The sequence below is a fragment of the Camelus bactrianus genome, chromosome 16 (genome assembly GCF_048773025.1).
Source record: "Camelus bactrianus isolate YW-2024 breed Bactrian camel chromosome 16, ASM4877302v1, whole genome shotgun sequence".
NCBI classification, from domain to species: domain Eukaryota; kingdom Metazoa; phylum Chordata; class Mammalia; order Artiodactyla; family Camelidae; genus Camelus; species Camelus bactrianus.
The window spans coordinates 46,159,848-46,170,781 of record NC_133554.1 but is presented as its reverse complement, the minus strand read 5'-3'; the positions used below and the strand labels follow the sequence as shown (position 1 = coordinate 46,170,781).

The 10,934-nt window shown below is 44.4% G+C and overlaps 1 long non-coding RNA gene across 2 annotated transcripts in view; it reads right to left on the bottom strand.

The window, feature by feature from the left end:
- Nucleotides 1–7,340: 7,340 nt before the first annotated feature.
- Nucleotides 7,341–10,934, bottom strand: part of LOC105069795 (uncharacterized) — a 29,920-nt gene continuing 26,326 nt past the window's right edge. For both annotated transcript variants that reach the window (XR_835355.3, XR_835354.3), the window contains exon 5: nt 7,341–10,724. This is a non-coding gene — a long non-coding RNA (uncharacterized LOC105069795). The remainder of the gene's footprint in view (nt 10,725–10,934) is intronic.

The following is a 10,934-nucleotide window of genomic DNA, read 5'->3' as shown; positions in this document are numbered from 1 at the left end:
CTTTTTTGAAAATGAGCAGGCAGACATACCAAGATGTTCAGGAATGGTGTCTTTCAACATAAAACATAAATAGGATGTAGGGAGAAACACCCCAGTGGAGGAACTGGGTGGGTCTCAGTATAAATCCTGGCTCCATGACCAGCCAATTATAACACCTCTGAGTTTCAGTTTTCATATCTATAAAGTGGTGGTAAGAATACCTAAGCATCAGGGTTGTTGTGAGGATTAAAAGAGATTAAATGTTAGTGACTTGTGGTTAGGAATCAGGCTTTCACTCACCACCACAGCCAGGGGTGTCTGTCTGCTTTCCTGTCTCCATGGACTCCTAAGGGGGTAGTGTGGTCTCAAAGAGCATGAGTTTTGGAATCAGTTTGACTCCAGCTAGGATTCCTGGCTTTGCTACTCAAAAAGTTTTGATCTCAGGCAAGTTAATGTCCCTGAGCCTTATCGAGATAAGGATACCCATCACATTAGATTAATGTGCAGTAAATCATATGGTTTCTGTTTAGCTCCTACCACAGCAACTGGTAGGAAATATTTATTCAATGCAAACTGTGTTGCCACAACATATATTTCTGAAATGTGATGACCTTACGTGCCATAGGTAAATGGGGAACTGATATAATATGGAAGTCGTTGGTTCCTATGCAAATTTTTTCCAGCATGTTAATGTTCTAAAGCAACCAGAGCAAGCATTCACACAGTAATTACCTCTTCAATAAGAGGAAACCTTTAGCACCCTATGAAGGCCTTACGGAAAAGCTGCCTTCCTTAGCTGCAGAAAGTGACTCGGTGACTAAGTATCACTGTGTTATCCTCATGTCGTGTTTCCTAGAGAAGCCGAGGGTATTGATGATGAATCTGTGAAGTCATTTCTCTTTTAAACTACGACAGATAAGCGAAGAACACTCCTTAAATTGCATGTTGAATTTTGATGCAACTGATCTCTGTTAGAAATGAATGCCCTCCAGGACTTTTGTCTCAAAAAGCAGCCCCAGGAACCCCAGGGTTCAAGGCTGGGATGCACCTAGCAAATGTTCAAGTTAAGATAGAGTGGGACAAACATTTTGTTAGTTTTGACATTGCTGGGGTTACAAAGTTGCATAGGTTTTGGGTGGTATGCCCCAACCCTATTTTTTTCCCCCAGCAGCCGAGTTTTTTTCAGTGGGCTATTTTGTAGCCCCATGGGAGCTTTTCAGGACCACATAGATGGTATTTTGGGGGGACATCTGTATACGTTCCCTTTCCCTCTAATGTTTCGTATTGGATAAAATCTAAGCAATATAAAAATGTAATAATGAAAACAATGGCTCACATTTACTGTGTATGCTTTACAAATGAGTCAACACCCATTTAATTCTCATAACAATCCTGTGAACTAGGGGCTGCTATTACATCCATTTAATAAATGCGGAAACTGAGATTTATCAATAACGTGAGTAAACTGAAATGAAGTAAGTTGCCCAATGTCACACAGCTAGCTAGAAAGTAGCAGAGTAAGAATTTAAAAACCTGTGCTTTTTCTATGCATTTAGCCACACATATTATTTTAATTTGTTAAGCCTTTTAGCATAAATGGGATTACACTTAAATTGTTTAATTTATAGGCGTTGCCCTATTAGAAAGCGTATGTAAAGGAAAGCTGTTAGTAATTCACAGCTATTTACATTTCACAAGACTCACATTCTATTCCAAGAAATCAGGCTCATCAATTATTTGCATTTGGTAACATGTTAATTATACAAATAATTGGCCTTGAGACTAGACATGAACATGAAAGTGTAATGAATAGTTTTGCTAATTGCTCTTTTCTGTTATGGACAGTCCTTGATCTGAAGTATTAACAGCTCTCATATTCAGCTTGCTTAAGTCTCTTAACTTTCTAATTTTCACTTTGTGGAAAAGTCCAAATCGGGGATGACCATTCGATTTCCACTGTCATGCCAACCCTGATTGGTTGATTAGGGCTGTTGGGAGCACTGTGTTGAGAGATCCCGGGGTGGGCGCCCCTCCCCTGCCCGCGCTGGACCCCTGGGGCATCACCTGGTGATAGATGAGTCTATTCACCACAGGTGAGTGTGGGTTGACAGCAGGTGAGCCAGGTATTTGCCATCTGGTCTGAATGTTGAGAAACTTACTCCTGCCTTGGAGATCATAGCTTGCTTTCTCCTACCTCAAACAACCCTACAAATATGCCGTGTTCTGGGGTAGGACTAGGAAAATAAATCAGATGTGGTTTGTCTCCTAATAAGAAAGGCATAAGTGGCCGTAAACAAATTAAAGGTGCTCTCAAAGCAATAGATGGGGTGACACAAGGGGATCTGAGGAGAAAACAGATAATTTATAGTAACAGGAAGTCTGGGGCAGAGACATCTCGGGTCAAGTGTCCCTTTCGAGGTGAGCCTTAAACGATAGCTAGAAATGGGTGGGGGATGAAGTGAGGAAGGCTCAGTGGTTTTTGTTTTTGTATTTTTTGTTTGTTTTGTTTTTTTTTTCCTTTTTGGGGCAGATGATGAATCACCTGCTGTAGCAGAAAAGGGGGAAATGTGAAACAGGCATGTACAAGGGAAGAGTTCAGTGAGGCTGGAATGTAGGAAAATAAAGGAAGGTAAAGTCAGGAAACAGGGACAGGCCCAGTTTGCCAAGGGCCTGGGAACACCAGATTAGGAATGTTCTAGAACACTCTTCTCTCAAGGTGTGTCCACAGGGTATTCATAGTTTTTAATGTAACAAAAGGATCTTGTCATCAGTGATGCTGGAGAAATGCTGGATTAAAAACAGATTTCCATTTCACAGTAGCTTGAGCTTTTAACATGCTAATATATACTATGAATATCCAAGAAGGACCTGCAGTTTGCAAAAATCCCAATTTAGTGATCACAGATGAGCCCCTCCTGAGATTAGTGTCCTGCGGGAATTCAGGAAAGAATGATCCCCGTGGAGTACATATTCAACATTATCTGCTAATTGACCAACTGACTGGTCTTCCAGGCACCTGGACTAGTGTTGCAGGCACAGGGAGAAAATTACTTGCCCCAAAGGAGGCACCAGTGCCCCTCCGTCCCTTTCTGTTACCCACTCTGCTTTACTGTTAGAAGGCTCTGCCTTCACTAGGACTCCACTGTACTGCTCGCACTGCTGGGGCTCAGCCCCCGACCCTGCTTCCACGGATAAAACTTTGCCTTGGTTTAGGGCCCTGATAATGCCATTTTGAATCTCCTGTTTGTCACCCTGGATCCCATATGTGCTGCCTGATGCCCTTTGACCCATCCCCAGCCGTTCACAGCCCTGGGGTGACCGTGACCCTGCTTCTGCACCTGTTCAGAAATGAGGCACCTGTGTGCTACATTCAGGGGAGCCGGGTTCATGCATGTCTGATAAACACCCTTCTTCCACCTTTCCTGGTTGTGGTGGCTTCCAGGTAAGAGTCCCTAATTCTGTTTGGAAGGGATGAACAAGTAGCCTCTAAATTTATCACTTGCTTATCCCCTGTGGAAGAGAAAAATTTTAACAGTGACATGTTAACAGCTGCACTCCCAAGAGGCTTGAGTGGAATGGGCCAAATTAGGCGGGATCACACAACAGTCTAGAAGGGGCAATGCAATCTGTAAGTGTTTCAAGATCCCTAGACTCTGTTGGGTGTTTAACAACAAGAAGCCAGCTGGGGTGAGATTACATGATGCCAGTAAGTGGGCAAAACCTTGGCAGATAAACTTTGCTGAGAATAAGAGCAGGACAGGGAGGAAAAGGACAAACTGCAGACAATGAGATGCTACCACTGTGAACCAGCTGTTGTGGCCCAGAAAAAGGACTGGGGATTCATTGCCAGAGTATGCAGCAACCACTCTGGACCCCCAAAGGCCTGCCAGCTTGGAGAAATTATTAGGAAGAATAAGGAATAAAGATACCAAGAAAGTATTACCTAAAAAGAAAGAAAGAAAGAATTACCTTTGTAAGAAATGTGCAGCTCCAGTTGGTGCATTTCAAGAAAGAAATAATGGAGCTGATGAGGCATTTCAAGGGGTCAAGGGACTGGAGGAGCTTCTGGTGGAGGCTGACAGGGGATATACAAACGTCTAGAAATTTATGAAAGGTGCAGAGAATATGAACATAGACCAGAACCCACTTATTAGAACTAGGAAGTATCCTGAGGTGTTCTCAAGATGTCAGGCAAGTAAAAAATGGTTACTAAATGTATGGAATTCATTACCCTCTCCCCGTCCCCTGCCAAACAGGTAGCAGAGGCTGAAATAGAAGGAGCTTCAGAACTGCTTACACAACGTTATGGCCACTGGGACTATCTAGGTTATGGGGGGAAGTCTGAGTGCTGTAGATGAGATAACAAGGAGGCCAACTGTGTCTTCCTACCACAAAGCCTTGGCCGCGTTCTCAGCATCAGTGGAAAAGATTTTGGGTTAGACTATAAGTGCCAATCTTACTTAAAAAAAAAAAAATGAGGTAAGGCGTCAATATGAATGTGTATATTGTCACAGTATCAGGTGCCTACCCTACGCTGGGTGCCAGGCTCGCACTTTATATACATTATCTTTAATCCTTATGGTAATGTAAGAGGTAATCATTATCCCCATTTCATGGATGAGAAATTGCTCTAGGTTACATAGCTATTCAAGGTCACACGGCCAAACAGTGGCGCTGGGACACCCTTAATGGTAATACCACCTCTCATCTCACCCATTTCTTAGGTTTTCCTGTCCTTCATGCCTAAATTTAGTCTGATTACCAGCTTAACGTTCCCAAAATGATGCTTTTCACCTTTGCTCATTGCTAAATAAAATGACCTCAGTCGTTATAGGATCAGCACATGTGTTCACATTCAGTTCAGAGAATCAAGCAGGAAAGAGGGACAGTTAAGTTTCCAGGGCTGAGGCATGAAAGGGAGAACAAGGGATCCTGAGAGGGGTCGGGCATTTCACACGTTCTGACACGTGTGAATCCATTTTAATTTTCATTTTGGAGTTGACAAGACTGAGTCTCAGGCAGAATATGTAAAATACCAAAGAGCCCACACTGCACAGGCAATGGGCTCATTATGGGAAACCAAATCTAATGCCAGAGCCACCTCCCTTCCCTCTCTGCTTTCCTTCCTGTAGGGAGGCAACCACAGAGGTTACCTCCATGGCCACAAACCCAGCAGGGGCTCTTTGCTCTATACTTGCTAAGCTGACTGCTGGTAGAGGCAGAGGAGTTCCGTGCCATACAGAAATTCCAGCTGGAGTTGTCTGCTGAATGGATTTTCATCGGTCCCACCCTTTACCTTGTCAACATTTTTCCTAGTCAGCCATAGTGGTTCTTTTTAACAAGACAGACGGATCCTTTGATTTCTCTAATACAAGGTTTCTCAGCCTTGGCATACTGGCATTGTGGGCAGGATAGTTCTTTGTTGCTGGAGGCTGTCCTTTGCATTGTAGGGATGTTTAGCAAGATCCCTGGTCTCTACCCACTAGGTATCAGTAACACCCCCCACCCCCACCACTTATGACACCCAGAAATGTCTGCAGAGCTTGCCAAAAATTACCTAGGGGGCAAAATCACCCCTGGTTGAGAACCATGGCTGTAATGCAGGGGGTATTAAATGGTCTCCTCACCTTTCTACCAAAAACCCAACAAACCAACTCACCCCTCGCCAGGGTTGTCAGCCAAGGAGAGGTGGTCCAGTGACACCTGTGGGTGGAGCCTGGCTTTTCTGGTTTGGGGGAGGGAACGCAGCATGCAAATTGCTGGCCCTATACTTACTTGATGCCCCCACGAGACGTGAAAAATGTAGAGCTTTCAATGTGCAGATGGCTCGCGCTGCTTAATTACCAGCCGAAAGCATGCGAACATTTTCCTCCCTCTCTCTGCCTGTAACAGCCCGCCAGGAGCAGTGGAGGCATTAACAACAGGGAGCGGTTGCCCTTTCCCGCATCCTTATCACACACTAATTATTTTATTCTAAAGAGACAAAGTAGAGAGAATGTAACATATGATTCTGACGACAAATACTTTTTTAAAAAAAACCAAAACTGTCTGCTTTTCCTAGTGACTAGAGCATAGGAGCTGGTTGCTAAGCAACTGGGAAACTGCAGACTCGTGTACTGGCCATGCTGGTTTCGGAAATGAGCCATAAAAGGAATTCCCCAGTGAGAAGGGATCCCATACCATTGCCTGGTTGCCATGGACACCATACATAAGTGATGGATCCTGGGTTATAGGCCCTGCTTAAGAAAAAATATGTTACCCCTGCTTAAGGCTTGAGTGGTATGAGAAAGGTATGGAAGCCCTCTTCTTCTGTTATCCGTGTGGGCACGTCCCGGCCCCTTCCCCACGTGCTCCCCTGAAAGAGAGGTCTGAATCTAAGTGGCTGAGACATTCCATCCAATTTCAGCTCTGCTTTTATTTAATATGTTCCAGTCTTTGCTAGCATTGGAAGGGAGTCTGCAATCTGGAGAGCAAATTTTTAAGCAAGAAAAGATGCCTCGGGTGGCAGACAAGGCTGTCTGTCTGTCTGTCTATCATCCACCCCTGTGTGGGGGCCGCACAGCGCCCGAATCAGGCACAAGGGCAACTCTCCCTGTTCACACGTTCTATTGGAATTTTGCAAAACAAGAGATTAGCGGAGAAGAAGACAATAGCCGTGACTCCGAAATGAAATTGGCATGTCATGCAGAGCGAGGCCCACAATAGGCCACTGCAATTCTGTCAGAAATTAGAAACAGACTTCAGATAATAGGAGAGAAAAATGTGAGGCAAATATAAAGACGTGGAGCTTCACATACAAAGATGTGCAGGTTTAGCTGGGCTTCCTGTGCCAAACAGCAGAACAGACAGGCCTTGATGTAACCTCACAGACTACATCCTCACAGACAGGACATTTGGGACACTTGGGACACTCAACTCAAACCCCCAAGTCTCTCAAATGAGGAGACTGAGGCCCCCAAAGTAGCAGCAACTTGCTCAAGGTCATAGGAGACAAACAGTTCTGAATGGTGGTCTGTAAAGGACACCTCTGCCTTTTTAACACTGCTGCATAACAAATTACCCCCAAAATGGAGCAACCTGACATTTATTACCCTACAGTTTCTGTAGGTGAGGACTGCAGGAGCATCTGAGCTGGGTGCCTTAGACTTGGGGTCTCTCACAGGCTACAATCAGGATGTCAGAGGTGCTGCAGGCTGGAGTCTCAGGGCTCCACAGGGGAGGGTCACTCACGTGGTGGTTAGCAGACCTCAGGTCCTCACTGGCTGTTGGCTGGAGATTTCAGTTCCTTGCTGTGTGGACCTCTCGGTAGGCCAGTAAGCATGGCAGCCGGCTTCCTCAGAGCCAAAGAGCACCTAAGATGGAAGCCACAGCCTTTTTTAAACTAAGCTTAGAAGTGATAGCCCATCATCTGGGTCATATTTTATTTGTCAGAATAGAGTTACAAGGTCCAGCCCATACCGAAAGTGAAGGGATTCCATGAGGGAAAGGAGGTGGGGACCACTGGCCATCTCAGAGGCTGCCTGCCATGATAACCAAGGATGCTTCCGGGATTCAAGATGGGAGAGGGGAGAGCAAGGGTGCCTAGGAAGGGGCAACTGGGGGGAGCTTAAGGGAGGTGATAGATAAATAGGAGGAGGAGAAATAAAATAACAGAGGAGAGAAAGAAAACCTGGTAGAGTAAGAACAGGGAAAGGTGGGGGAAGGGAATTGGGGAGTTGGAACGAAGGACATAGACTGTAAGAAAAGAGAGAAAATAGTTCCTGGGTTTCAGCACCAAAAAAAAAAAAAAGGAAAGAAAGAAAAAAGAAAATTGAGAAAACAGGCTGGGAGATGGGGGATGAATTGGGAGTGAAGATAGGGGAAGAGAGCTGGGAAGCAAGGAGCTGAAGCAGACAGTTCAAGAGAACAGGGGGAGAACGTGTAGGAGCCCCAAGGGAACCGGGTCTCATTCTTGGACCCACAGTGCTTTGGACTGTCTTGAGCAGGTGTTCAAAAAATTCTGTGGCACGAATCATTTACTTCTCCTGAATCCAGTGAGAAATCCTGCTGCTTTAACTTACTAGCTTCATGGGCAGTGAGAAAAGACTGGCTCTCTCTCCCCACAGCCCCCCTCTTGTCTCCCGTTGGACTCAGGGCAAATGACTTAGCCTCGCTGGAATGCAGGGTCCTTATCAGTAAAATAGACAGGTTGGCGGGATGATCTTTAAGTGTTTTTCTAGCTCTGAAGCCTCCCAAATTACCTATCAGGGACTAGAATTAGGAGTCAAAGGAGAAATGGTCAGTGGATCTGATCCAGATACAGGCTACCACTGAGGCAGATGGGACATAGAACTGATCTGGATTCCATTTTGCCAAGATGCCAGTCCACCAGCATAGCATGCCTCTCAAGGAAAGGTCAGCTCCATTCTTTTGTGGCAACTATGTGCAAGTAGAGACTCCATGAGCTTAATTCTCCACATCACCAAGATTCCCCTCTGAAGCTATGTTAGGAACTCACAGACTCATCAACCCTCAAAACAATAGGACACCAACCGGGCCATGATTGGCTCAGCTGCCAGAGGGCCATTAGGGATAAAGACAGCAGCCGGATTTGCCAGGAACACGAGGTTCCAGGGCCTCCAAGCTATGTCATGGGGATTTAAGATGGCTGGGTTTAATCATGCTTTTCAGTTTTCAGGAGCTGGTACCTGTGAATAAAGGACACCATCACATACCTCTGTTTGGCCCCTCCCTACTTGGGCAAGTTACAAGTGGTAGGTCTGCCACACCATAGTCTACGAGGTACCCAGGGATGTGCCAACACTTTCTTTTTGGAACTTCAGCACTGCAATGACAGCAGCACGTCACAAGCTGATGCCATGTTTACAGCCTGTTGGGTTTGGTTTTTAACTGAAGTATAGTTAATTTACAATGTTGTGTTAGTTTCGTACAGCAATTCTTTTTAAGATTCTTTTCCATTATAGGTTATACAAGATACTGAATATCATTCCCTGTGCTATACAGTAGGTCCTTGTCATTTATTTTATATATAGTAGTATGTGTACGTGAATCCCAAACTTTCAATTTATCCTTCCTGTCTTCCCTGCTTTCACCTTTGGTAGCCATAAGTTTGTTTTCTATGTCTGTGAGTCTGTTTCTGTTTTGTAAGTTCATTTGCATAATTTTTTTAGATTCCACACATAAGTGATATCACATACTATTTGTCTTTCTCTGTCTGACTTCACTTACTATGATTATCTCTAGGTCCATCCATGTTTCTGCAGATGGCATTATTTCATTTTTTAAGGCTGAGTGATATTCCACTATGTGTGTTTGTGTGTATATAAAATTTCACATCTTCTTTATCCAGTCATCTGTGGATGGACATTTAGGTTGCTTCCATGTCTTGGCTAGTGTAACTAGTGCTGCTATGAACACTGGGGTGCATGTATCTTTTCGCATTAGAGTTTTCTCTGGATATGTGCCCAGGAGTCGTATCGCAGGATCATATGGTAACTCAGATTTTAGTTTAAGGAAACTCCATGCTATTCCCCATTATGGCTGCAGCAATTTACATTCCCACCAACACAGTACTAGGGTTCCTTGTTGCAGGCACTTTCAAAAAGCAGCTAGGAGGCAAGATTTTGCTAAGCATGGAAATCCACTGATGGTGGCATAAAAGCAAATCTCAAGAATAAAGGCTGTATGTTTACTTCTATATCATCCATTCACTGAAAATGATGAATGGGAGCATTCTGAAAAGGCTCAATATTAATCTATTGGCTGTGGCCACCGGTTCCATTTCCTATTATTTCTGCAGAAAGAAAATATTTTGAAGGAAAGACTTCACTTTCCTAATTATAAGTCTCTAAAAGCCTTTTTTGATTTGAAGAAAATGCACACAGAAAACACTTACCAAAAAAATTGTTTTAGTGACTCTTGGGTGCAAGGGGGAGTCTACCTCCTCACACATAACATACTCGGAGAAGCGAAGTGTAGCAGATGGTCGATGTCCTGCCCGTGCCATTTCATTTGGCTTGCCTTCCAACTGCCAGCATTTACTGTCCAAGAACTTTCTTGGATTTCAGTAGTCCCTACCCATTTAGAAGGTAGAGTGCTAGGAAATTATTACCAACCCCCTCACCACAAGCAGCCTTTCACCAGTGACTGATACAGCCAGTATATAAATACCCCAGCTTCCTCACCCTCGGGTGATACAAATCTGAGGTGTCTCCCAGAGATTCCCCAGCAGGATTGAGCCCCACTTGCCCGCAGCAGTAACCTGCTCCAGGACGTATCTTGTACTGACTTCCTTCCCTTCCCAGTATCACTTCCCACTCTCGTGCTGTTGTTTTCTGGCATGATCTCCCTAATAAACCATTTGTACTTAAACCCACATCTCAAGGTCTGCTTCTAGGTGAACCCATGTTTCTGCTGGGGCAATAGGAAGAAACAGGAAAAAAAAAAAAGATAGATTGTTATTTAAAAGAAGGATTTCTGTAAGCCATGTACTCCCAGGGTGCATTTAAGAGTTTATTTACAGCTCATCACCTTCCTTTACAGAAATGCTATGGGCTAAGTTAGGTAAGAAGTGCTGTCAGCTAAAGATGAAGCAATTGGAAATGGTCATGGAGGTTGCTAGGACCACTGAGTTGATTTACCAAACTTCTCTTTACTCACGACTTTCCTGGTAGGAGAAATGCAGGAGGCTTGTGGTACCCACACTGGATCATCGGGTTTGCCTCCAGCAGCATCTGGTCCCGAGGCTGTTCCAGGGCAGGAGTGGGGGAAGGGAGAGCCAAGACAACATAACTTGAAGAGCAACTGAATAGGAAGCAGCTTACAGCATGTGGGCTCAATTTTTTTCAAAAAGCTCATACTATAACTGTCAAAAATGGCACTATGAACCCAAATTATAAGATAATTATGTTCAGTCCCCAATTCCACACAATAAAGATTATTTGCTCTCCTGCCCT